This window comes from Plectrocnemia conspersa, unplaced genomic scaffold (assembly GCF_051122295.1).
Source record: "Plectrocnemia conspersa isolate PC_06_02 unplaced genomic scaffold, ASM5112229v1 ptg000013l, whole genome shotgun sequence".
Classification (NCBI taxonomy): Eukaryota; Metazoa; Arthropoda; class Insecta; order Trichoptera; family Polycentropodidae; genus Plectrocnemia; species Plectrocnemia conspersa.
In genome coordinates this window covers 25,610,451-25,631,912 of record NW_028277177.1, presented here as the reverse complement: position 1 = coordinate 25,631,912, position 21,462 = coordinate 25,610,451, and the positions used below count along the sequence as shown (strand labels likewise).

Below are 21,462 nucleotides of genomic sequence, written 5' to 3'. Positions count from 1 at the left end.
AATTACGCGAAGCGGATTATAATGTGTTGCAAATACAACGGCGACAAAAGCGTGTATCGTTCAATAAATTATTCCGCATTATGATGCCAGCCTACAGTGCCGCCATACAATAATTTCTGTTTATGCGAAATCATAATCATAAACACCGGCTGTTTAGAATGTGGCGACAGTGGTGCCCCTCCCGACAGCACCCTTGCATGAGTATGAAAAAATTAGTACGCCACTGAACACGGAAAATGGGAAACAACGGAGAACATTAACTGCATACATGGTAGATGCTTAAAATTTGATTTTCATAAAATTTGTTTCATTATAATGTTGTTTTACATCTAGTGTGCATATTTATTTATTTTATAAATGTGATGAAAAGCCTAATAGCTTTACTGTAATGCACTTCGTTAATTGTTCAAATAATTCAGCAGAGCTTTTTGTGAGTAGGGGTGATTTAAAAAACTTTGAATAGATCAATGTACAGTGCCAGATTAATAAAGAGCGTAATAAGTTTACGTTGCATACAGAAAATAACTCCCATATATTCAATAAATATATAAAAATAAAAGTCTAGGGGGTAATGCACGCCGCATTAATTACACGCTAGACGCTTACATAACAGCACATTTAACGCTCGTAACAAACATCCGATTTCACCGCCACGACATTCATCAGCCCGACTTTATTGGTATGATAAATTAGAAAAAAGTCGCGTTCAACTAAGTGGGGTGTATCAAAATTAATTGTTGCTTTCGCGTGATAACAGGTGTGAATTAACGCACGAAAAAAGTGTTACCTAAATGTGTTTTTGTGGTGTTGGTTACAGGCGATGTGTGTAATTTTGACTTTCCGTATAATGCCCATGCTTTTAATGTGTTAACTGAATAGATGTAATGCGTTTTTATTGTTCATTTTTTTAATTTGATGTTTACTTATTCAACTTTTTTTTTGTTTCAGGTAAAAATCATCATTACACTGTATAACGTTTGCCGTAAAGTAAGTTTATTCCTACCAAATTTAAATCGCCTCAGATGTAATACAATCTGACAGTGTTGAAGAATGAGATTTGACGAAGTCAAAAGAGGGATTTTTAAAGATCCATTTGTGAGTGATGGGCGATTTTATCGCGTTAATGACAAAAATGTGTAAATTGGTTATTTCAAAATATAAAGTTATTGTCAATATTGATATATAATATATAATAATAATTTATTAAATAAATATACCAGATAATTTTATTATTGGTATAATACAATACATATTAAAAGCTATATAATACGAATTTATCTATTTGTTTATTATTTTGTGAAATAAACTGTAATGGTATATTTTTGTGACAGATAATATTTTTACTTATTTTATTGGTAATTTTAGATTAATTATTATCATTGGTTATTAAATATATAAATATTAAAACCATATGTTTTTAATATTCTAAGATATTTTGAAATAATCTATATTTATGCTTCAACTAATATAAATATCAGTACGATAAACCAATGGAATGGATGATGATGATATATGAAAGACCTATTTTATATTTTATACCTAAGGGTTTTTTTTTTATTACTATCTGTAAGATAATTAAAATATAATCATATTTCCGATCGATCATAAAATATTAGGTTTTCTTAATCTTAGGCTGTGATACTAGTATTTATTTGATAAAAAAGTATGCTTTTATTTTATTAAAAAATATATATCTTGCTATTTACTTGTATGTGTTAATTTTGCTTTCCTTGTTGTAACACATTGGTCTAATCTGTCATGCTATAATGAAAGATTTACAATAAATAAATAATATGTATCTTTAAAGTAAAATAAATAATTTTTAAATAAGTTTTTTACAATTTACTTGTAAAAAATAATCTCATAAATATTAACTTTAGTCATAAAGTCGTCAATGTAGTACAACTTTAATTAATAAACATATTTTAATTTGAAAATATTCCAAAAAATCCGTTGTTTATGTGTACTATTTGATATTTAAAAGAAAATAATAATAAAATTTGCCAGTTGAAAGTAGTAATTAAAATGTTTTTATTTTTAAGTACTAGAAGTTTTAGATTTTTGTACAAATTAAACTAAAATAAAAACATGATTGATTAGAGATAAATATAGTTTGATACGTATTTTATTACTTCTATTTATACATTATTTTCAAGAGCAAAAATAAACGTAATATTATTTTGTGATCTTTGTATTTATATTTATAGCGCATTTTGCTTATTATAGAATTTTTATGCTTGTTCTTTTAATAGTATTTATAAATACACAAAGTGGTGAAAGTTATCTTATGTCCAATAATATATATTATTGTCATTTTACATTGAATTCATAAAATATACAATCTCTTGCGTCTTTTAACAAACTTTTTCTAGATTGTTTACCATAAAATTAAGGGTAATGTTTTACACAAGATAAATCCTTTTAAAGTTTTTATTTAAAAAAACCTCAAATTAAAAATGTCTTGTTCCTCTTTTTCTTTTTCTTGCATAAACAATCTTAGCTACCAAGTATAAATAATACATCTTTCTGTGTAATTAATTATATTTTTTTTGCTTAAAGTAAATTAATACTTATTTCATAATCAAAACTACACAAAAAAGTATACGAAATATCATAATAATGTAAAACGATATTTTTAACACAGAAATATGTTTTTTTTTATTGCACTGTCATTAGTTTTTTTAGAATTATCTGATTATTTCTCTGTAAAATTCTTCACTTTAAAAGATTATTTTTTTAATTACATATTTATAATTGATTTAAATTTAGTATAATGCTTAGTTAGTTTAAAACTAACTTTAAGTATAGTTTAAGGCTCTAAATTTTAATTATATTTATTCGTATAAAATATTGCTACAGTAAAAATCTGAAAATATATTATACCATATTATGTTTTTTAGAATCTATTTTTCACGTAGTATACTAAATATATATACTTAAACTAATAAATGTAATTTTAATCAATATTTTTAAAAATAAAAACGTTTTAGAGAGCGTAGAGTCTTAGAGATAAAATCAGCTCGTGATTTAATATAAATTATATTAAATTTAAATTGTAATAAAAACTGAATTTTTTGTACACAATATATACTTGTATAGTTGCCGATTTTAATTAAACTAAATATTACGTAAAACTAAAATAAATCACAAGTTTTAGTTATATTTTTTTTAAATCAATTACAAAAATATACATGTTAGCTAAGACTAATATTTTAGCAGAAAATTATAATATATGTATTATATTTAATTAAAATAATTCTTATATAATATTAAAAAGCATTGAATTTCTTAACTAAAATCAGCAAAATAGAGTGTGATTTAAAAACAAGTAGGAATAACATATTAATAAAATAAATTTAATATTATATATAGAGTAAACTTTTCTATAGAAACTAGTTTAGTTTTCTTTTTTGCAACGTATCGAAACTTATGGATAGTAATAAATAATATGGTATGATTCGTGCTACAAATTCTATAGATTAATGGACCGCGTCTCATCAAATTATAGGGATCAGAACTCATAATATCATCCAGAGTATTAGTATGTTAACGTAATAAATTAGTTTGTCTTTGATATATTTTTTCCCTATTTACTCTCACCTCAGCTCGGATCCAAAGGACGACGTTCATCCCCTACATAATCCCCAAATCGATAGGTATTAAGCCCTATTTTTCAGGACGGGAAGAGAGAGAGCATATTAACTCGCCGCTCGGCGTCATACCGGCTTAATCTGAAAATATGAAAATCCCCACATAATCCAACTAACGAAAGAGCAGAACACTGTAGTAGTTGCGGCCAAAGATAAATTCCTAGCCTCTGATAAATTATTATGTATTATTGTATATATATATCATATAATATACAGATAATTCGGTGACTGGGTTTGGGGGAAGCGGCAGGTATTGTAGGCACAATGGGAAACAATCAATCATATTTTTGTGCTTTTAATAAAAACACTCCCACGGCGGAGATTGGGATAATTAAAAAAATAATGTACACCTACCACGCGCCGTCATTGGACTTGATCGAGTAGATTTGTTTTTCAATTCATATTGTAATTCTACGTAACGATATATAAAAATTCCGGTTAATGTTTAGGGAAAGTGAACGTAGCGAAATGTTTGTGTTTCGTTGATTAAATTAAAAACATAAACACTTAATATTAAAATATTTTTTTTAGATTATATACTATTTTTTTATAATTGCTTTAATATACCTTTTTTCTTAATATGCCATGTCAGTGAGTTGTCTAATCGCATCGGAGTAGAAATAAAAATGAGAATCCTGGAAGGAATTAAAATTAGTATATAGAAATTTCGTTGTTATTCTTTTAATAATATGTAATATTTTTAATTTTATGTATTAATATGATAAATCAAAATCTTTATTAAAAAACGGCAACGTTCTAATTAATTATTATATATTTTTTTAAATCGTGTACTTTTCACAATTTTTTTTCTTTTTAATAAATTTAAAGTTATATCCGTTTTAATTTTTAAGCTCAAACAAATATTTGCTTTACATGTTTAATTTGAAACATATTCGAAATTTGCGTAGAATATTCGCCGAATTGTTGTGTTTGTAATTTATATTTTCATTCTCACACCAAAGTTTGAGGTTCACACTCGGGCCAATTGGAGGCTAATAAAATTTTAAGTTACACGCTTTTTTTCCACCCGCTCCGGAGAGCTTTACTTATGAGGATATTATTTTTATTTCTCCCCTTTAACGTACATCGAGCTTTTCCGCACCAGACGCGGCGTAGGCTATTCCAGCGAATCTCATGAAAATATTCCCTGTGTCGGTGGTGTATTTCTTTCTTTCTCATTCGTTTTTTTATATTATTAATTTTTCCGTATATATATATATTTTTAGTTCGTATTCCAGGAGAGCGGTTTATCTTTTATTTTTATCGCCGCGTTCATTGCTATTCATAATACAGACCCAAGTGCCTTAAGCACCGTCCACGGGGGCATCTGTTATACTAAATTAAGTATTTCGCCCAAAGTAAAATATAAGTATGTTAACATTAGTATGACGTATAAATTCAGGTTAGTTTTTTTAAATATATATGTTATGTGGTGACAAAATTAAAGTGCTAAACTTTAAAGTTATATATCAGTGACCGCGCCATCTTTATTCACATGTATATTAAATAAAAAAACATTCAAAAAATGAGTTTTGTTGTGTGTTAGTTGGAAAAAGAAAATTAAAAGACATGCTTATTTTAGTTAAATTTAGTATATGTAGGTAAAAATAAAACCTTACAATTTGTATTTTTTTGTTTTATCTCAATTGCTAGGGAGGGAGTGAGTTAAGACTATATCATAAAATCAACAATATTTCGTTACGAAAAAAATATAATTATTTTGTAGTAGTATTTGCATATATAGTTAATAAGAAGACAATAATAAAATCATGTTTTTGCGAAACAAAAATTATTTAGCGTTTAAGTAGATTTTTTTATGAAATTAAATTAAAATTAAAATAAATTAAAATAAGCTTGCTTTAACACGGAATTTTAAATAAATAAATAATATTTAAACTTTAAATGTTAATTATATAGTTAAATTTGAAAAGAAGTTTTGTTGAATACTAATCAAAAAATATATTTAAATACTTTGTGCATCAGATAGTATAGGAACTGTATTCTTTCTAAATACATAGCTTGCTAAAACACAAACACAAGTACAATACTTTTATCGAAAACCATTACTACCAAAAATATTTGTATTCGATTATTAAATAACGGCGCAAACCATTTATTAAGCCAAAGAGTATCGTTAAAGAAATATCATTATATTTTTTTCTATAAAAATTGGTCTCATTTGAGGTCACAAATAGCAAAAAAAATCATAAAAGAATAGGTCGGAATTGCCAGTGAAATCGCAGCTATAAATCCGATTATAGCAATTTTATTCCTCAAATATCAATTAGTGACATTAGCGTTCGTGCACAGACCATAAAATCAACAATAAAAAAATCTCGCGCAATTTGCTCGCGAATAAACAGCTTAGCTTCCACGGTCACAAGCGGAGGTAAAAAGGGTTAGTAAATTCGTTCGTGCCGAAACACCTTTCGTCGGTGGGTCATAAAACGTTTTTCTAGTTCCTCTCGTAATCAGATTACCATTGTTATAATGGCGGAGAGTACGAATTTCGGCACAAAAGCAAGCTGACGCTTATTGTTTGGCGGTTTTATATCTTGTTATTTTGCGTTGCCGAATCGTTTCTTTATATTAATTCGACCATAAGTTTCCAAAACAAATACCCGACCACCTACAATGTATTTCGTTCAATGTGCTACTTACATAATACATAATATTACATCTACGTTGTGCTATACAACCGAAAGTATTTACGTTACGTCAATAGTAACGTAACTATTTGATCGTTTTGTACAAAATACGCTGCTTTAAATAATAAAACAGAAAATATTTAGGAATAAACAATAAAACTAATCTTATTAAAAAATACAAAATAAGTGTGCTTCAAATAATATATTTTAGTATCGCTAACTTTGGAGACCCCACTGTGAATTTACATATAAAATTATATATTTTGGGTCCCGTTTGATTAATAGTTTACTTAAAGTAACCCTTTATTTTTTTACTCAAATAAATTTACAATATGAAAAATTAATATCAGTGCAAGAGAGAATTGTTTAGGCCCTACTTTTAAATAATTGGACAAATAAAATAATATTATAAAGGAACCGTGAATTATTGTTTTTCTGCTTAGTTATCAATTATCTCTGAGTATTAAAATTTTATAAAATAAAATTTAATGCGTTAATGAAATATTGCAGTCTTATGTTTTTGCAAAATTTATATTTTGTACATAATCAAATTGTTGTAGACTGTTCATTTTTATATTAAAACATCAATCGGCTTAAAAATGACAACGAGTGCAAAATAAATGTACTATTTATCTTGCACTTGTTGAAGCAAGTTGAGATATCTGGCTTTATAGTATTAATTGAAATCTTTATCGTTCGAATATTTATAATTGTTTTTATTCAATAGGGATAACTAAGAATAAATAAAATCAGGGACTAAACATATGTGTGCATGATTCAATTTTTATATTGAAATTGTTTAAATACTTTTTTATATTTTATAAATTTAATTAAATATTTATTATATGATACAAAGAAATCACCGTTATATTTACTTCCTTATATGTCCTTTATAGCTCTTTGCAACCGTCCAATGTCACAGAATGGAATTATAGTTTATTTAACAAAACAAGTCTCTGAATTAATTCTCCAGACGTTTTCCGTTGCTCGGCACAGGTTCCTTCTGCACGTTGCGAATTTTCAGCTGAAACGTGTGGCGTTTAGAATTAATTCACTCTGTGATTAAATCTAGTCTGAAGTACCGGTACTTGAGAGAATCGCTGCACTCTAATCACCCGGAACGACAATAACAACCGGGACACTCCCGTGTATTTTATACGTACATAGGTACGAAGGGGTGGAATATGTGCGTGGTAAAAAAACAACACACTCTAAATGACAGTTTTAAGCATATGCGCAGTCATTTACAATTACGTGCGCAATCGTTTAGTCAGATTTTGGACTGCGATCACGCGATCCACCCTCCCCACAACTGTGCAAAGTTATAATTACATATTTAAATGTATATAAATTAACAAGGCAATATACGGCCAAACACGCCATTTATTAAAATTGTTGCTATACGTATAATCACGAGTGAATATAAATTAATTATATGAGCTTAAGGGGGTTAGCTTTTATCAAAAGCTTACCATAATTAAATAAATATTTTATAAAATAGTCAATCGGGTCGTTGACCATTATTTGGTTCACCTTCTTTTATGTATTTTCGAAAATATCAATCAATGCAATGATACTGATTTTTAAATTATCATGCCATAAATCACAACATTAGACGAAAACTAAATTTAAAGTTTAGTAGTTAAGGATATATTTTTTATAATATTTCAATAAGTAAAGGCTAATGTGGCGCAAAATTAATTGGGTTTTTTTAACGGATAAATTTTAGAGTGGTTTTCTTAATGGTTAGAAAATAACTAAAATTAGGTAGGCATTAAACATGTATTTATTATGTAATGTTTAATTAAGGTGTTATCTAATCTGTCAATTCCAGGAGTTTTTCTTATATTTTTTTACTTCTTAATGATATTTCAAATTTATCTTGCGAATTGTTATATTACACACATATATAATACATCATTTTTAAAATGCACTTCTACAAATATAGTTGTGATCAGTCACGACAATAATTATTAAAGTTTTGCCTGTGTTTAAAAACCGTGTACACAATAGCGCAAAACTATTCAACCGATGTTTTTTATATTTCATTCAAAAATTAAACACAATACATCTCTTCCACCCATTTCCACAATACCACAAACTCCACAAAAAAAATGATAGACCCTTACAAAATAATGCCAAATTTTGATTCGCACCATCGCGCCCCCACAAACGATTCTATAAATAGCCATATAAAACGACGTGGTGTATGGAAAAAGGAGAAATAGGAGGGGGGATTCGGAGACATATTGTTAACATTTTTTCATTTATAATAACGAATACACACGACGACGTTGAACGATATGCGCCCGCGTTCGGCCATTACGCCAAAGTGCGTTCCCCCACCCATTTGTGGGTATGGGGGACATAACGACGGAGGCCACCATTTTTCCGTCACACACGCACCCCGAAAATGGCCGACGGGTGTGTCGTCCCGAATGGAGACATTTGATCGCATTAATCGGGGTGACACCTGACAAATAGACTGTGCTTGCGGCCAACGCGCGCGGCCGCGATATCATCTGACGCATACGCACACACATTCACGGACACTCGCATTCGCTGCGCAAACAATGCTCGCGTTATCGCACTTGTTAACTTACGCCACTGACAAATTAAGGTCGGTCTAATAACGGAAATGCGGCTGTATACTAACCGTATTAGCAAATCAATTTTAATGTATTTATCTCTAGTCATTTATTTGGAAATAATTAAATAATATATAGCGACATTATTGTTAATACTGCATGGTTCCGTTTATTAGGTTTAATTTTAATAATTATTTATGCTAACCGAACAAGTCTTGTGAATATATATTTAACGGTAAGCCTTCTAAAATAATATTCCTATTAGCATAAATTATCTTATATACGAACGAATCAAAAACAAAATTTAAAACCAAAAAAGTTAAGGTCCGATACGACACACACTCACTAGCTGCGGTACCTCACAACAGTGAGAAACCGACAGTTAATTATATATCATTTGTATAATTGGCATTTTCTTTAAAATTTAACAAAAATCTGATCAATGTTTGTATCTGTGTAGCTATGTATATATTTTGTAGGTAACTTTTTTGCCTGCTTTCTATCCATAGTTTCGCCAAATTGCGTATCCATCATTCCGCCGATTGATTCCACGTTGTTATGTACAAAAAATACGTGTTTAGCGTCAATTGTAAACATGCAAACCATTGACGGGCGGGATACCAATTAGGTTTCCCACCAGCACTTTCCATTTCTGCGCCCGTTATGGCCCACGCGCACAATCGGGTCCTTATATTCGTGCTTAGAGTTCGCGTGCCACAGACCTATTTTATCCAAACTCAAACATATTAAACAGCTATTTGCGCCGCGTAGTAAATAACCGACCCGTAAAAATCGACATAAACTGACTTTTTCATCGTCTGACGACGATAAAGACAATATTTAACATTATTTGTCTAATGTGCTACATCAGAGCTCTCTGTAGAATTTGGCATGTTTCCCCACATGACGCTTTTGCTATCTATCACCGACGAGCTTTTTCAACAAAGTACATCAATGAGTTATTTGACTTACTAGGCCGGATCTTTTTTTTATCATATAAATAAAATCCGGCAAAATTTCCAAGCGCTGGATTTTGGAATATATTATTATTTTTGTTGATACACGTCAAATCCCCAATGTTGTTCAGTAATAAAATATTTATTTAGTCTGCATTTTCACATTTTAGAAAACTTTAAATTATATTTAAAGCTGTGTCAATTCAGTGCGAGCTTCACTGGTGGTGAGCTCAAGATCTGAACTCTAATGTATCCTAATCTAGTTTTAATTCGAAAGTAAAATTGATAAACTCTTAATTTATACATATATTATATCGTAAGAAACATAAGATAAGACGAAACCCTGATTAATTACTCTCCATGATCAATCGCATGTAATTTAAATGGTAACTGATATTTAAAAAAAGTAATTATTTACGAATGTTTGCTTAAAATGTGCAACAATCCGGTATGAATTAAACGCTTTTTCCCAAAATTAGCGTTCGGAAAAAACGTAAACAGAAAATATTATGTTTTTTATTTATATAACAACGCAATCCGTCGTTATATTTTATTTAAACGCATGCAAGCCAGCAAAACATATCCGCTTTATTATCTTTAATTGCGCCGCAAATTTTTTTTTTGCGTCATATCGCTAGCCTATTATGCTTAAATATTCATTTTGGTTGAGAGAATTTTTTTGCTATTTATGTAGTTATGTTACATACCTATTATTTGATTGTATTAACTTTTTTTAATCTTAACCCTGTATTATCCCAGCTGCGCAGCGCAATTTTATCAATTTGTTTAAGTAATGATATGTATCTGGATAAATAAAATAATATCCAAATTTCTTGATAAATTTAGACATATGTAATATATAGTATCTATTTATATTATAATTATTTGTATATTAAAAATACTTTTACTGATTTAATTTAAAACTTTTTAGGTTATTTATTCTAAAAATTTATTGTTAACCAACAAATATTTATAAAAGTCAGAACGAAATGTTTGGGAATCGTAATTCTTAGAGTTGGTCATAAAACTTACATTTAACAATGTGTTACAAAGTTTCATTTCTTCTCACATAAGTTGTTTTTAATACAACTGTACATTTTTATATACCATTTAAAGATAAATATATTTAATATAATTCTCATAAAATAATATATTTTGGGAATTTTCAAATAAAATTTATATTTCTCAAGTTATATACGAACAATATTTTATTATTTTGCTTGATAAATCCTTGAGAAGAAACTCTATTTGAAAGTAGTGTTTTTTTTAGATAATTATATCTTGAAATTTTCTCGAGAAAAATTACAAATCTCGAAATCTCCTTTTTTGACAAATTTGCTATTTTGTCAATTTTCATTGGACCTTTTTTTGTATAAATTTAATTTGCACGGATATTTTAAAATGTTTAACAACCGCTGAATATGAGAGGATAAAATAGGGTGATATCTTTGATTTAATATTTATCTTCCAGTACATAATAACCCAACTGTTTTTTATCGGTGAAGATGTACTTTCGTCATGTCAGCCTCTTATCTAGGGCATCCAAATACCCGGACAAATTCATTACCCGGTTTTACGGATATTTCCCGGGAAAGAACCGGGTACCCGGTTCGGTTCCGAGTAATTTTTGTAAGCCGTAAAAAATATAATTTTTATTATATTTGAATCTTTGATTAAATATGACGTGATATATTAAATTTTTCTTTAATAATTAATATCATTTTTTTCTAAATAAGGTATTGAAATAAAATCAATATATTATGTAATTATTAATACTTTACTCAATCGAAATATTTTTACATTCCATCGGTAGGTACATATATACATATACTTACATACTTCATACATGTGTAACAGTACAAAACCGAAATATTTATTTTAACACATATTTGGCAATAATAATACAAATTGCACATGAAAAATACTAAGGCAATAAATTTTATTAAAACTATAAAAGAAATTAGATGATTGTATTTATTATATGTATTATATGTAGGTAGAGAAACAAAGTTTAAGTGATGTTCTTTTTGTAAAAAGTTATATTTTAAAAACACTAACGAATCTAATGTGTTATATTTTCACCCTACAACGCATTAAAATTTATTTTTATTTACAACTGCATCCTTTCAAAATAATCCTTATCTATGCATTCGCTTAACTTGAAATCTATAGGTCGCTAAGTGCTGTCCCTTTTTTGTCGTTCAAAGACGTTAGTCGCTTAAGAACGCCGATTCGGCTCTTCTATTTAATTTGAAATAATGGAAAAAATTTTTTAAATGAAATTAACCAGATACCCGTCAAAAATTACCCGGTTTTCGGTTCCATGAAAAACATGGCGGGTAACCGGGTACCCGGTTCCGGTTCTACCCGGTTCGAATGCCCTACTCCTATCCAAAAGCAGTCTAAGTACTTTACTTCATATCTTTGGGCGAGGGTATACCATTTAAAAACTATTGTAAAGCGTGAAGTAATTTAGTTTGCCTTGATATTCGACTTTTTAAACCATTCTTTTATTTTGTAAGGTTCATTTGAAGATTCTTTGTCGTCTTCGATGAGAGTATGTGTAAAGTCATAAAAGCTGTGTCGTCCGCAAATGTCGCAATTTTTATTTGTATCGTGTACTATCCTGTGGCACTCTTAAATTGATCTAATTTAGGTTTGTGTAAACCTCGTTAATCCTTACATATAAATATCTGCCTTTTATGTACAACTTCAATAATTTGTTTGCTAAGTCTTTTCCTAAAATAATGAGAGTGGTTTTTTCATACAAATATAAACTGTATAATAAAAAAAAATTGTATTTAAATATTTGTTAAAAAATAAACAGGAAAACGTACAGCTTTAATAAAAAAATATTGTATTTTAGCACGAGCTTACTTTTGCATACCATAGTAACTCGTAACAATATTGTAGACAGTACCACGAGTAATGTATACAAAATATTCACACGACGAGAAACCGATCTTATGAAAAACATATACCTCCAAAAACTGACAAGCAAATCACTCTTCTTCGAGATAAGCGTATTTTGGGCACGAGCTTCTTAATAAAAATCGTTACTTTTTACCAATATACTTACCATTTATGTGTGACTTGTATCAAGTTTTAAATAAATTTAAGTTTTCAGTATACTGATCACTATTTCAATACCATTAGTCTAGAGTTGTCATAGAGTTTTACAAGCATGTTTAACGTATCAAAATAAATTATTTGATCGAAGCGTTCGCTCGTTAGGCCAGGATTAGACGCGCGTTGCGCTGTTTTGTCCTAGTCCTGGATTAGCCACGTAACGACGGCTCCAATCCATCAATCCACGGATACGTACAGTGGGTTTAACGTTACGCAAAAGTAGGTAGGTTTCGCTAGTTACACGCTCGAACGGATCGCTCCGTCGGAAATTAGCGACGAGCCTCCGCGCTAAATAAGCAGCTTAAGCGACACAAGATACACCTCGCCTAATTGAATCGATCACCTTTTTGGCATGACAAGAAACTTAGCAGTAATAGACTTAGCTCACAATAGCGGTTGGACTTTATCTATTTTTATATCCTCTTTATAAAAGTAATTAGAATTCTGAACAGTAATATTTTTTTGTTTAACATGCACATTAAAACTTGTTTTATTATGATCGGATATTTTTCTTTGAGGTGTTTGATTACAAGTTCTAAATCTTCTTCTATCAATAATGATATATCAAATGTTATTAAAGTGTTGAATGCTTTCATAAATGCTGTCTAATTGGTTTTTTATTGTGGAAAAATAATGTTTTTGTCTTATTTATTACTTTTTTACACACGGTAATTATAATCAGATAATGATATGACGATAGGTTTATTGAACATTCTGATTTGAGACTATTCTGAGATCAATATAATGGCTATCTGTTTAGTTTTATTTATATGTTTATTTCTTGCCTATTATTAAGCAAGCCATTGGCGTTCCAAGCTACCAGTATTTAAGTGGCGAGTGTGGTTTTTATAGTAATCATATTACTTATACTTTTCATTTCATAATTGTTTTCTTTGATCATAATTATCATTCACTTCTTCTGCTTGTATATTTTGTAGTATTGTAGATGGTTTACACGGGCGCATTATTATTTTTTTGTATAGCAGCAATTTTTTTTCATTGGGTAGGAAAATTATTTTAATTTTAGTTCTTTATATACACTATATCCTTTATAATATGTTTCTTTGGTGGTCCTGCACTTTTTAGTGAAGCTTGTTGTCAAATGATGCATTTAACGCAGCGTGGACTATGCTTGCAGAAACCTTTTTTGTGGTTGTATCTTTGACATTTTGTACAGTGGGTTATTTCTCTTTTTCTGTTCCGTGGTTCAAAAGTTATTTTTGTATTTAATATGTAGTTGATTTTGTAGATTTATTTGTTTTTATTTAATTTTATTTTATGCTCATGTGATCTTTTCTTTTACGTATTTTATATTTGTTGTGTTGTGAATATCAGATAAAACTACTTCGAACGTTTTATCCATTTTGTGTTAAAAGAAGTAGAAATCAGTGTTTTTTGTTTCAGTTCATTTAATGATAACAATATAAATGGTTATTATATATAATATTATCATATAAATCTATAAATTAAATATGAACTTTAGAGTTGGCAATAATTTTTATTTCATATTTATTTTTGACATGAAACCCCATGCACAAATTATATATGGATTTTATATTAAAGCTTTTTAATTAATTTTATGTTTAACGTTGCTGACTATAAAAATTAGCTGCTAAACAGCTATCACTATTCACCCTAAATAATTAAGTATTGATAACCTAGGGGTGTCAAACATTAAGGGTTGCAAGTCTAAACGGGATCATGACCCTCCTTACACTTTTAATGTAAAGGGGAGAGCAAATAATAAAAGGGACCATAAATTGTAGAGCGAATCGTTTTTGTTTAAAACTAGACTCCTACTTTATTGTATAAATTAAAGTACGAATTTACCGCAAAATTTCTTATGCTACACAGATTAGAAGTAATGCGCAGTTTATGACATTAAATTTAACTTGATTTTATTTTGTAAAATTTATGTAATAATTATTAAACAAATGCTTAGTGTAATTGTTTATCGAATTTTTTATATCTTGAAGCATATTGTGTTTTAATATTTAAACTGACTCAGAAATATAAATGTTCCGCTCGCAGTAGATAAGGTAAAAAAGGATCCATTGAAATTCCGCGATATTGTAATATCATAAAGCGAAGAAAGTGGCGCTGTGAAAGCTGGAAGGAAAAAATAAAAAAATAACGGGAGTTTTCGTTCGAGAAAATCTAAAGAAAATCCTTGGCAAAATCGCCGAAAACAATCACCATAATAATCATCACGGTTATAATCATTGACTTTTTATTCACTGCGAGATTTTGTAAACCATTTATATACTATGTAATACAATATTAAATGGTGATTTTATACCGTGCTTAATTTATTTATGTGAATAAGCACAAAAGGCATATTTTTAACGTATTTTTTTTAATAGTAGTGCAGTGAATATTTTAGCAGTAATTGAAAATTCTAAAATTTATAAGATTTTCTTAAAATATATTTAAACTTATATCACAAACAAGGTTATTTTTAAATAAAAGCAAAAGTAAATCATTAACTTTTGGTATCTCGCGTTTCTATATTTTAGTTATAGTTATGAATTATTTAAAGCAATGTGACTTTAATTAATTTGTACTGATTTAAAAGCAAAATAAAATAAGCTTTCATGAAATTGTTTTGCAGTAATTTTTACATTTTGAATACTATGTTATTTTCTTAAATTATAATTGAAAAAGTTTTTTATATACAACGTAAATAAATTCGATAAAACTGTAAATTAATTTCGAAGGCATAAAAAGTCCTGTATATTTTTTAGGTTTGTGTATTTTGATTAAAATTCGAGGTATTGACCTTGTGTATTTTTAAATTACTTGAAAATAACCATACATTTTAATTTTATATTAAAATACTTTAATTACATTTTATTACAAAAATATATTATAAAAATAAAGTTTTTATAGTAAAAATTTATTTATGCTAATAATACAATTATTAGTTTTACTTTGCTTAATAATAAAAAATAATCATAAAATATTATATAATACACAAAAAGCTGCAAACAATTACATACGAAAGAGTAAAAGATAATTACTTTAATAGGTATTACATTCAATGTAACAACAATAAATGCAATTAAAATGTTCCTTTAAAAAACAAAAAATCTTGCTAACAGTTTTTTGGGTGCAATTTTAAAAAGGATGACCATTTTAATTAAAAAACGATAAAGTTTTGAGAGATAAATTTTACAAATACAGTTCTATAATTAATAATCGAGCAATGTATATTTAGGTTTCAGAAAGGCCCCTAACATAATTGATAAAATTATTTATAATAACAAATAATGTTTTATTATTAAAGTTACTTGAATTTTATTAGAAAACTTTATTAGAATTAAACATATGTTTTTCAAACTAAAATAAATAAATTAAACTCGCTACTGAAATGTAGTTTCAAAGCATACTATTTGAGGACGTAGACCGTCGGCGGCAAATTATCTAGTCCCTAGATAGTTCGCCGCCGCCGGTTTTCAACAGATTCTAGGGGCTGATGTCGACAAAGTGCGTTATAGTGTCATTGTCCTTAGAAATATCAGATGCAGACTCTTGGAAAACCGTTTAAAGAAGGCCTTTTTCTCTGTGATTAACTTGATAGGCTGCCATGGGAGCATTCTCCGTAAGAGTCTTTGATGGGGCCGTCCGGCAAAGGACAAGAGCTTGGTAAACATCATCTCTGGCCCTGTCGATGACTCAAGATCATTGTGATCTCTGATATTAGAGCTGTAACTATCCCTTACGCCTAGCAAAAAATGACGTTTCTCGAAAGAATATTTCAAAAATATTATATTTGTGTGTTTATTTTTTTTATTAAAAAATATATCACCATTGATTGATGTAATAAAATTACATTTGTAGATACACAAATTTTCATAATTGCTTGCATATATTTCACGTACAAAATTAATAAGCCAATTATTTAATTACCACATCGCGACAATCGCATTAAACGCTCAATATATTTGATTAAATTTTGTGCGTCAGCCATAATTAGCCCGGGGCGTTAACCCATTAAGCGGAAAATGGAGACGGCGCGGCATAGCGATGCAAATTAGGACAATTCGTATAATTAAAACAGTTTTTCAGTTAGTGAACATGTGACGGTCGAATTAGCTCAAAGGGACCATTGTTCGCACGCGCTCGTAGTCAACACCCGGTGGATCGGGGACAAACAAGGACCGAATGATTAACCCCCGCGCTCACCCCTGTTTGTTAACCCTTTGGCTTTGGACGCAGGAGGAGGACAGGTCGTGTCCGATAAAAATGTATCGTCCCGCGAGTGTGCTAAGCCATAACGGCGTGACAGGTACGCGATTGGGACTCTGGGAATCATTACGGGTTCGGCATAACGACGCCTATTTGCATAACGCCGTTGGACGGCGTCGTTTAACGGCGGCCTGCGACGTCGACGTAACAAAAGCGGTGGCGGCACTCACACACGATCGTGCCGTTTTTCGGGCACGATGTTTAAATAATTAAATTTCGTCGACCACGCACCGCCACTGGGGACTCGTGCTGACTCCAATGCTATCTCGACCCACTTCGATGCTTTAGATATGGACAAAGACACAGTTGTAGCATCTATAGTATGTAAAACGGATCAGAAACCCAACCCCTTTTAAAAAGTTACATTTTTTACTTCACCTTACCATTTAGATAGCATCCATAGCAGTAGTCCTAAACTACTTTATTGTATAATTTTGAAAAATAAAAATAATAAAGATCCTTTTAAGTTAAACGACCGATTGGGGTGATGTTGTTAGTCAGTAACACGCTTGGTAGATTTATCTGGTACTTATTTTTATTGCAGTCAATATATGTATCGCATAGTCGATCGTTGCGTTGCATACAAGTTAGTAGACAAATGCTTTGACTAATAGTAAACGGGTTTATTTTTACAAATTATGTCGTATGAGCCATTACCATTCCTAAATAAAAGCATCTGTATTGTACTTTTTACAGGGTGGTAATCCAAAAATGCTTTTACGTTTCTATTGTCTGTTATCTGGTGACATTACACTTTTCACGCAAATGTATTAAGCATGACATAAAAAGATTTGGCTTGAACATGACACTGTTGTAGTATTTTTATTAACGCGTTTAATTTAACACATTTATCTTGTTTACAAGTAAACTTGTTCTAAAGGGTTTGTAATCGTTTTTTGTTAGCATTTTCTCAAACATATACCGATTTTTACTTCTGAGGCTTCTTACGTCGCATTTTGTTGAAATTCATGTTTTTCAAGTGCTAAGTCATATAGGTACAATTGTTTAAATGACTCCATCCAACGCAAAATAAGATTGCATCTCCTACATTTACAAAAAATAGTTAGTAACAGATCAATGGTAATTTAATTTAAATATATAAAAAAAGAATGGTGTGATTGCATATTTTTATAAAATAAACATATTGCTACCTGTATTTAAAGATAAAAGTGCTAGTATAGTATCGAAAAATAAATTATAGTTGAACCTATACTAGTTATGCAATTTTCGACTTTTAAAAAGAGCATCAGTCGGTTTTTCCTAAGCTTCATCTACTAATATAATTTTTGAAACAATGTTTTAAAATTATTTATGGCTCATAAATTTATTGTATTAGTTGTAAAATATTAGGTTATGCATAAATATTTTTTTTTACAAATAAATATTTGTTGTAAGTAAAATATTTTTAATATATTTCTTTAGAAAAAAATTTTCGTGCTACGTGTTTACTAGCCTAATTAATGAAATTAAATTTATACCAGTGAAAAATACACGTTTTTAAGTTATAAAACTAGCTATTTGGTAAGGTTTAAGTTTGAACAGCAAATTAACGTTTCACAACTGTAAAATTAAATGTTATAGATATTTTAGAGTAGCATATAATTTACAAGCGCCTTGTAGTTAAATTATATTATAGCTGGTTCACTATTAAGTTTAACAATTGCAAAACCATTTCGCGAGTTTGTATTTTGGTTTAATACAATAGAAATCTGTATTTTGTAGAGAATATGTATCATTAGTAAAATTATATATGTAATGTAATTTTAGTAAAATTATATCGGAATACATTTATACCGGTAAAGATATGTTTTATTACTAAAAATAAATTTATATGATTATTTAGGTGCTAGTGAAGTTATATGCTGCTTCATTTAAATGACATTTAAAAGGCGTAAAACGTACAAAAAAAATGCTATTCTATAACTGAGAGCTGCGATCGCGAATTTTGTTTTAAATAATAGCAGTGAATATTTTTTTTTTTTATTTAATTTAATAGAAAACATAAATGTTTTTTTTTGATGCATGTTTACTAGTCTAGTTACTGAAATTAAATTTATATCAGTGAAATAATGACATCACTAAAAATATACATTTACTGTAAAAGGTTTTTAACTATTTTTAGTTAAAATTCAAACTTAACCTAAACGAATTAAACAAATTCAACTTAACCTTATAAATGTTATGAAACTAGATATTGTTTTTAAGGTTTTATTTTAATAATTTCTTGAGATTAGGTTTGAGTTTGACAAGAAAATATTCGTTTTTAAACTAGCAAATTAAGTTTTATTGATATTTTTGAGCAGCATATAATTTTACTAGCGTCTAGCAGTGAAATTATATTTTTTTAATTCACTGTTAAGTACAACCATTGTAAAACGATTCGCGAGTTTGTTTGAATTTTGGTGTGATACAGTTTTAAGGCGATACATAATATTTTGAAGCTAAAATATTCAGATCGTACGTCATCCTCATATGATCAACTGCGTAATGAATAAATATAATTTCACTAATATCGCCCAGTAAATTTATAAATATTTTTTCGATATATATTTACTGCCTTACAGTGTGAAATTAAATTTATACTTGTGAAAATATGACTCGAATGTATTATAAAGTATATAAAACAGTACTGTAACAGTTTTGAATAATTTTTTGTTTTAACCCAAAGCTAACATTAACAAATTAAATAAACCTAACTAACCTTAATAAAATAATAAAAGCTATGTTAAGCTAGGTTTGGGTTGACGTTTCGCAACTGTCAAATTTGGTTTCATAGACATTTTAAAGCAGCTTATAATTTCACTAGCGCCTTGCAATTAATTTATATTTTTGCTAGTAGAATATGATATGACTTCACTGAAACAGTTCGTAAAATTATATTTATACTATTAAAAATATATCTTCATTAAATAATACCATTTTTACAAAATATCAAATGTTTTTGGGTTTACACGACAATATATAAAAATATCAACTGTCCAATCCAATGCTTCCAAGCTCAAAAAGCTTTGATCTATAATGTGAATAAGCCAAGAAGTTATTGATTTGTACAAAACTATAACAATTTAAGCAGTTCTTTGAATTATGTTCGAATTATGTGTAAGCTATGAAGAGCTGAAAAATAAATTTGGGATAGTGCTCATCTGTTTTAGGTGTGCACCATAATTTTTTTTTTTTTAATGTTTAATGGTGTGAATATTGTTTCTACTATACACTAATTAAACCAGTATAACAGGTTTTTTCAATTTTCATTAGATTAACTTAGTTATAATGGCCAGAATTTTTATAAAAAAATAAAATAAAATAAAAATATATTAGACGTGGATTGGTTTGCATTTTATTAAAAGTATATATGATTATTTGTTGTTTTCTTATACAATTTATTTGAGTTAAAAATCCTAGTTTAGGCTCATTTCATTACACTTACTTTTTATTTTCAATATTCGATACAAGTATAAGACTTAAGGGTATGACAACAAATGTAAAGCACATGTCAAAAAAAGTAATAAAAACAGCCCATTATATGTTTTTAATTTATTTTGATAATCAAAATTAATTGTGATAAATTTATATCTGATTACATCAATGTATTTTAGTTTAATCTAGTATTATAGATATAGATACAAAACGTATAATGTTCATCATAAATACAACTCTTAGTTACTTTTGTGTAAACATATATAATACATATGTCATTTTTATAAAAATGAATGGTCTCGAGAATTTTGATTTTTTTTACCTTTATTCGACCGAGTCTGGTCCTATAAATAAACATAGTGAAGCAGCTTATGTTAAATTTTTGCTGCTTGTCAAGAAGTAACTTGACAAGTAAAATCATGCTAAAGTATCACTTTTCGCATTAATAAACTGCTGCGATTGGTTATGTAGTTATATATTTGCAACTGTCTGAATTGTATATAGCAGTTTCTCCCTGTCATTGTATAACATGCGATATCATATATAAAATTCCCTTTCAAAGCACGATCGTTGTAATGAAGGACCGCGATCCGTCGCATCATACCCCTGTCGATTATTAGACGACTGTGCGCTTAGAATGTGAGTGGTCATAGTACAACTTATGCAACATTGCATCGGAAAAGTCACAATCTGATTGCGTATTGGTACCGGATTGTACCGAGTTGCATTAGCATAATGCATGTCATTTCGAAATTACACATTATTTATAGTTTTCACGAAGGAAAGACAACAGGAATATTCTTTGGTAAACTACTGTTATTGGTCT

General features: G+C 28.9%; 1 protein-coding gene across 2 annotated transcripts in view; it reads left to right on the top strand.

The window, feature by feature from the left end:
• LOC148227685 (protein O-mannosyl-transferase TMTC1-like) overlaps positions 1-21,462 on the top strand; it is a 666,186-nt gene that overhangs the window by 165,102 nt on the left and 479,622 nt on the right. The gene's annotated exons all lie outside the window — the stretch shown is intronic.